Genomic DNA, 7309 nt, shown 5'->3' on the forward strand with positions numbered 1-7309 from the left:
GCCTTCAACTAGAGATACCAATCATTTCCTCCCTGTCCCTCCCACACCCACTCTCCACAGACTCTTCCTAATGGACAATTCTATAGGGACAGACACCCTGGAGACAAAGCCCAAGTACCAGACGATTCCACCCCACCTCCAGCCATTTAATCCAAACTGAGCTCATCAGGTCGTCTTCCCCAGGAACTTGCACGTGAAGCACTAAGAACGAATCAGTTATCTCTGGGGAGCTGAGCCGACAGGACACACTGACACAGGGACTGAGGTTGACGCGTTGTGGCACCCATCAGGGAATCACGGGCAAGCGATTAGGAAGCAGCAAAGCTGATGACCAAGAAAAGAGAAATAAACAAGCAGCTGAGATGTGCAAGTGATCCTAGACACCCAAAGAAGAAATAACAGAGAAAAGAGAACACAGACTGGGCCACAGCCGATGGAGAATAGAGGGTAACTGCCTTGGTTATTGAGTCATAGGGTCATTTCTTGCCTTGAGATGGCACACACATTATAAAAAACCCGTCTCTACTTGAAGCCACTTCATAGGGTCTCTGAAGACACCGAGAGACCTGAGAGAAGAGGCATCATTTCAGGGGTGGGTAGGCAAGGCCGTGCCTCCGAGGCAGTCCCAGAACTCGGTCTGGCTCCGACAGAAGGTGGTACCATGCCTCAACCAGACCTAATGGAAAACAGCCTTGGAATCATTGTTATGTCTGTGTGTAATTGTAAAAAGACGCAGTCTTCGCAGGACTTCTTTGAGAGCTCTCCTTTTACAGCAGGTTGAGCCTTTATCTACGCAATAAATTGTTGAGGTTATGATTACCCAGGGCTTGTCCATCAACAGTGTGGTGTTTTCTGCCGAGCGTCTACACTGATACTTCTAATTTCAATCTATGGCTTTATTTATCCGCATCAGTGAGGAGTGTTAACCCCATACCAACATTTCCAAAGTAATCTTAAAAAGAAAAGAGTAAATACATACTGACGTTGTAACTTTTTCAGATGCAAACAATATGATTTTTTTGTGCCAGTGGCATTAAATCATCACTGCAAGGTAAATATCAAACCATATATACTCATATATTCACATAAATGTGTATCAAAAACCTAGGGTGCCTGGGTCGCTCAGTCAGTTAAGTGTCTGACTTCTACTCAGGTCATGATCTCGCAGTTTGTGAGTTCGAGCCCACATCAGGCTCTCTGCTCTTAAGCCCACTTTGGACCCTCTGTCCTGCTCTCTCTCTCTCTGCCCCTCACCCACTTGTGGCCTCTCTCTCTCAAAAAGAAATCAACAGTAAAAAATTAAAAAAAAAACAAACCTGTATGAATTTCTTGCCCCAGACCAGACATCAGTCTTTATCCAGAGACCCCTAGTCTTAGTGAGAAATGGTATTTCTAGAACACAGTCTGGAAAAATGGAGTTTTCTTGGCGGTTGGATTGGTCGTTGTTTCTAAGAATTTAAGTGGAAAGCATTGGAAAATATTTTTTTAAGGGAAACTACATCATTAACTTATACTGGATATCCAATTTTAACTTACTTGATTTTACATATTTATTTCTTTGATGGTGAAAATCTTGGTTCCTAAGAACACTAACATGATTACTCATTTGATATATTGGGAATGATTTCCAAATAATAACATAGATATTAATACTAACAATATGACTTTCAAAGTACAAAATGAGAGTGGAGCGTCTGGGGGCTGGAAGGGAAGGGAAATAATTACTTGAAGGGTGCAGGACGTTCTTCTGGGGTGATGAAAATGTTGGAAACTAGAGAGGGGTCACAGTTACACAACGTCGTGAATGCACTAAATGCTGCTGAATTATACACTTTAAAATGGTTACTTGTATGTTAGGTGCGTTTCAATTCAATAAAAAAGAAGGCAGCCTGACTGGCTCAGTCAGTAGAGCAAGCAACTCTTGATCTCCGCATTATGGGTTTGAGCCCTACATTGGGGACAGAGTTTACTTAAAACATAAACTCAAATCTAATAAAAAAGTAACAGAGACAGATTTCAGAGACATATCAACCACGTTTAAAAGTGTGGACCTGGGGCGCCTGGGTGGCGCAGTCGGTTAAGCGTCCGACTTCAGCCAGGTCACGATCTCACGGTCCGTGAGTTCGAGCCCCGCGTCAGGCTCTGGGCTGACGGCTCAGAGCCTGGAGCCTGTTTCTGATTCTGTGTCTCCCTCTCTCTCTGCCCCTCCCCCATTCATGCTCTGTCTCTCTCTGTCCCAAAAATAAATAAAAACGTTAAAAGTGTGGACCTTTACTAGATTCTCATTCAAACAAGCCAACTATTAAACAATAAACAGGGGTGCCTGGGTAGTTCAATCAGCTGAGAGTCGGACTTTGGCTCAGGTCATGATCTCATGGTTCATGAGTTGGAGCACCGTGCCGGGCTCTGTGCTGAGAGCTCAGAACCGGGAGCCTGCTTTCGATTTTGCATCTCCCTCTCTCACTGCCCCTCCTCTGCTCATGCTCTCTCTCCCAAAAATAAATGAAGATTTAAAAAAAATTTTTTTTTAATGTTTATTTACTTTTGACAGAGACAGAGACAGAATGCGAGTGGGTTAGGGGCAGAGAGAGAGGGAGACACAGAATCTGAAGCCGGATCCAGGCTCTGAGCTGTCAGCACAGAGCCCGACGTGGGGCTCGAACTCACGGACCGCGAGAAACTGACTGAGCCACCCAGGCGCCCCTGAAATAAATGAAGATTTAAAGAAAAAATTTTAAATAAACAAACAAACATGAAACAAACATATCTGAACACTGGATACTTGCGGGTGTATTAACAAATTATTGTTATGTTATTATTATTATTTTTTAAGTCGGCTTCACACCCAGCATGGAGCTCAGTACAGGGTTGAACTCATGACGCTGAAATCAAGACCTGAGGTGAGATCAAGAATTGGACACTTAGCCAACTGAGCCACTCAGGCAACCCCAATTATTGTTATTTTTAAGTTTGGTAGTAATATCACAGCTCTGTGATAACAAAATAAAGAATCCTTTTGCATTTAGTATGTATACTGAAAATGTATAATGGATATGATGCTTGAGATTTGATTTAAAATAATGTGGTATAGGGGCCCCTGGGTGACTCAGTTGGTTGAGTGACAGATTCTTGATTTCTACTCGGGTAGCGAGTCATGGGTCATGGGACTGAGTCCCGCATCCGGCTCTGCACTGAGAGTGGAGCCTGCTTGAGATTCTCTCTCTCTCTCTCTCTCTCTCTCTCTCTCTCTCTCTCTCTCCCCCCACCCCTCCCTCTGCCCCCTCCCCCACTCATGCTCTCCTCTCTCTCAAATTTAAAAAATTAAAAATACTTTTTTAAATAAAACAATGTGGTGTATATGTCATGTATGTGAAGGGGAAGGAGGATGATGTAAGCGAAGCACGACTGGCCACATGTTGTAAATGTTGAAGTGGGGTGATGGCTACAGAGGGATTGGTCTCTGCATTTATGTTTTTTTTTAATTTCCATAATAAATTTAAAAAATAAATCAAAAAATTCAGCCAGCCAACATTTTCAAAATAGCCTCCCTAGTGATCAAAGAAATGCAAATGAAAATGACAAGATACATTTTTCAACCGATCGTATTGGCAAAGGCTAGAAGAATATCAATACTCCCTCCTGGTGAGGATGCGACAAACAGGCGCTCTTCTGCATTCCTGGTTTACTTGGTATGACCTTAGTGTCACCGTACTAGAAAGCATCTTGGCAATATGAATAAAAATCTCTAAATATGTGGAGGCCTTGGCCCTAGGAATTCTACCTCTTGTAATTCATCCAAAGGAAATGATCAAACAAGGGTACGAGATATCTGGTCAAAAATGTTTATTACAAGGTAATTATAATAGTCAAAATTTTTTAATTAACCTAAATACACACCAATAAGGACATGGTTTTAAGAATAAGGAAGCGTCACATTGTGGATACATACAGAGCCATTAAGAACTGTAATGCACTCTGGTCCTCCCCATTCACTAGACAGACACATCTTCTGGTGCAGGGCCAGCAGTGTCCCCAAGACACAATGGTGAAGGTCAGAGTAAACGGATTTGGCCGTATCGGATGCCTGGTCACCAGGGCTGCTTTTAACTCTGGAAAAGTAGATATTGTTGCCATCAGTGACCACTTCATTGACCTCAACTACATGGCCTTCATGTTTTGTTATGACTTCACCCATGGCAAATTCCACGGCACAGTCAAGGCTGAGAATGGGACACATCATTAATGGAAAGCCCATCTCCATCTTCCCAGAGCGATATTCCACCAACATCAAATGGGCTGATGCTGGTGCTAAGTGTGCTGTGGAGTCCACTGGGGTCTCCACCACCATGAAGACTGGAGCTCACCTGACAGGTGGGATGAAGAGGGTCATCCTCTCTGCCCCTTCTGCTGATGCCCCCATGTCTGTGATGGGTGTGAACCGTGAGAAGTATGGCAACTCCTTCAAGATTGTCAGCAACGCCTCCTGCGCCACCAACTGCTTGGCCCCTCTGGCCAAGGTCATCTATGACAACTTCAGCATTGTGGGAGGATTCATGACCACAGTCCATGCCATCACCGCCACCCAGAAAATCATGGATGGCCCCTCTGGGGAGCTGCGGCATAATGGCTGCCCAGAATGTCATCCCTGCTTATACTGGCACTGCCCAGGCTGTAGGCAAGGTCATCCCTGATCTGAATGGGAAGTTCACTGGCATGGCCTTCTTTGTCCCCACCTACAATGTGTCAGTCATGGATCTGACCTGCTGCCTGGAGAAAGCTGCCAAACATGATGATATCAAAGAGGTGACGAAGCAGGCATCAGAGGGTCCCCTCAAGGGCATCCTGGGCTACACTGAGGACCAGATTGTCTGCTGCAACTTTAACAGAGACACCTACTCCTCCACCTGTGATGTTGGGGCTGGCATTGCTTTCAATGACCACTTTGTCAGGCTCATTTCCTGGTATGACAATGAATTTGGCTACAGCAACGTTATGGTCCCCAGGGCCTCCAAGGAGTAAGAGCCCCCTGAACCACCAGCCCCAGCGAGAGCAAGAGGAAGAGAGAGGCCCTCAGTTGCTGGGGAGTCCTTGCCCCAACTCATCCCCCAACACGCTGATAATCTCCCAACCTCTACAGTTTCCATCCTAGACCCTCTGAAGAAGGAGGGACTTGGGGAGACCTACCTTGTCATGTACAGTCAATAAAGTATACTGTACCCAGCCCCCCAAAAAGCTATAATGTAAATGTATATTTATTAACATGGAAAGATGTGTCATAGCTATATCAAGGAGGGGGAAAATCAAGCTCCTAAAGCTATGTATAGTAAGATACTTTTTTGTTCTTTAAAAAATAGAAGGAAAAATGGCTAACAATGATTACCTCTTGGTGGTAAAAACATGGATTATTTTTGTTGCTTTTCTTTTGCTTATTTTTTCACTTTTCTAAATGAATTTTGAGTAGTTTTAGCATTCTAAATAATGAATTCCTGTGTAATCAAAATAGCCTTTGCCTAATGAAATGACATGATATCTGGAATTTGCTCCAATCATCTAAGGTTGGGCTATGGATGAAACAGGTTTGGCTATGAGGTGACAGCCCTTGAAGCTGGGTGATGGGGTAACTAGGGGCTTAGTTTACTTTGTTCTCTACTTCTGTATATGTTTGGAATTTTTTCATTCTACCATTTTCCCCAATATATCCTTTTTCAGTCCAAAGTGACATCTTGTCATCTCTTGTCCTGTCCCTCCCACAATACACCTCCAGAGATCACAAAGTCCAGCACCTTGGCCAGAGACATTAACACTGTCTGATGTTTTGATGAGTAAAATGGCTCACCTCTCCCGTGGTCAGAAAGGCATTGGGTTGGAAATGCTCCCCTGTGAGATTCCCCCCTGCCCACCTTTCCAACCTACACAAGACAGGCTCCTGGGGCCAGAGGTGCAGACTTCAGTCAAGAGCTAACTGGCCCACACAAGAAACAAAGTCACAGGCTTAACACCTTTATCAGCCTGATTCCTGTGTCACCCTATCTATGATTGCCTGCCATTCCTTCCTCCCACGTGGGGCTCTCTCTTTCTCAGAGGGAGGAAGTATGGGTTAGTGGATTTGGCATACCCAGCCTAAAGATTGGCTCTTCTCACTTGGCTACTGCCCTGTGCTTTCCCACCCAGGCATATTGGCTATAAAATTACCTAGAATGCAAAAATCACCATGAATATTCATGAAGTCATATTACAAATAATACGTCTTTAAAAATGAATAATCTTCTGGCTAGTCTCCCTGGAAATTGAATTCTTCTCCCACACTTTGAGTCACTTGGAGATTGTTAATAGTGTTGGTCAGAAAACAACAGCCCAAATCGGCTCCACCATCTAATTTTGTGTGACCTGCAAGTCTAGAATGGTTTTTTACATTTTAAATCATTGAAAAAAATCAGAAAAATAATAGTATTTTGTGACACATAATGCAAAATTAAGTTCAAATTCCAGTGCCCATAAATACAGTTTAATTGGAGCATAAGTCACAATCACTTGTTTACACGTTGCCCGTGACTGATTTCACACTACAATGACACAGAGTTGTTTGTGATACAGACCATATGGCCCATGCAGCCTGAAATATTTACTATCTGGCTTTTTAGAGAAAGAGGTTGCCGACCTCTGGCTTGAGGGTCTCCTAACTACTCTTGTGATTCTCTCTTGCCTAACAGAGCCGAACGGCAATGCCATCCTTTGCCAGTAAGTGAGACTGTCCTCCACACGTCAGCCTCAACCATCCAGGTTTGAGGCTCTGGGTTTTAGAAAATTCATTCACCCGTCCAATGAAGATGTAGCGAATGTCAACTTTGTGCCACATGCAGATTTAAGTTCTGGATTCATAGCAGTGCCTGAAACAAGCAAAAACCTCTGCTTTCTTGGAGCAGAGGTTCTACTAAAGAAAGATGACCACAAACAATGTTTGTTGAATAATAATATGCAATATGCTAAGTGGCATTAAATGCTATGGAGGAAAAAAAAGGGGGATAAGTGGGTCAAAGAAGGGGAGAGTAGCAATTTCCAATCAGGTTAGGAAAGATCTCATTACAAGGTAACGGTTGAGTAAAGACTTGAAGGCAATAAAGAGAAAGTCATGGATACACCTAGGAGAAGAACATTCCGAGCACAGGAAGAGCAAACACGAAGGTCCTAATGTCCACGTATCCTTCATAGTCAAGGAATATCAAGCACAAGCAGTGGTTGAGGTCGAGGTCAGCGAGGCAAGGGGTAGAGAAGAGATCATAAGGGCTCTTACGTGCCATATTGATAGCAT

At 43.8% G+C, this 7309-nt stretch overlaps 1 pseudogene; it reads left to right on the forward strand.

The window, feature by feature from the left end:
- The first annotated feature begins 3280 nt into the window (after positions 1-3280).
- LOC112854285 (glyceraldehyde-3-phosphate dehydrogenase pseudogene) lies at positions 3281-6935 on the forward strand (annotated as a pseudogene).
- Positions 6936-7309: the final 374 nt, after the last annotated feature.

Source organism: Puma concolor, chromosome D2, assembly GCF_028749965.1.
Source record: "Puma concolor isolate L17-30 chromosome D2, mPumCon1.1.hap2, whole genome shotgun sequence".
NCBI classification, from domain to species: domain Eukaryota; kingdom Metazoa; phylum Chordata; class Mammalia; order Carnivora; family Felidae; genus Puma; species Puma concolor.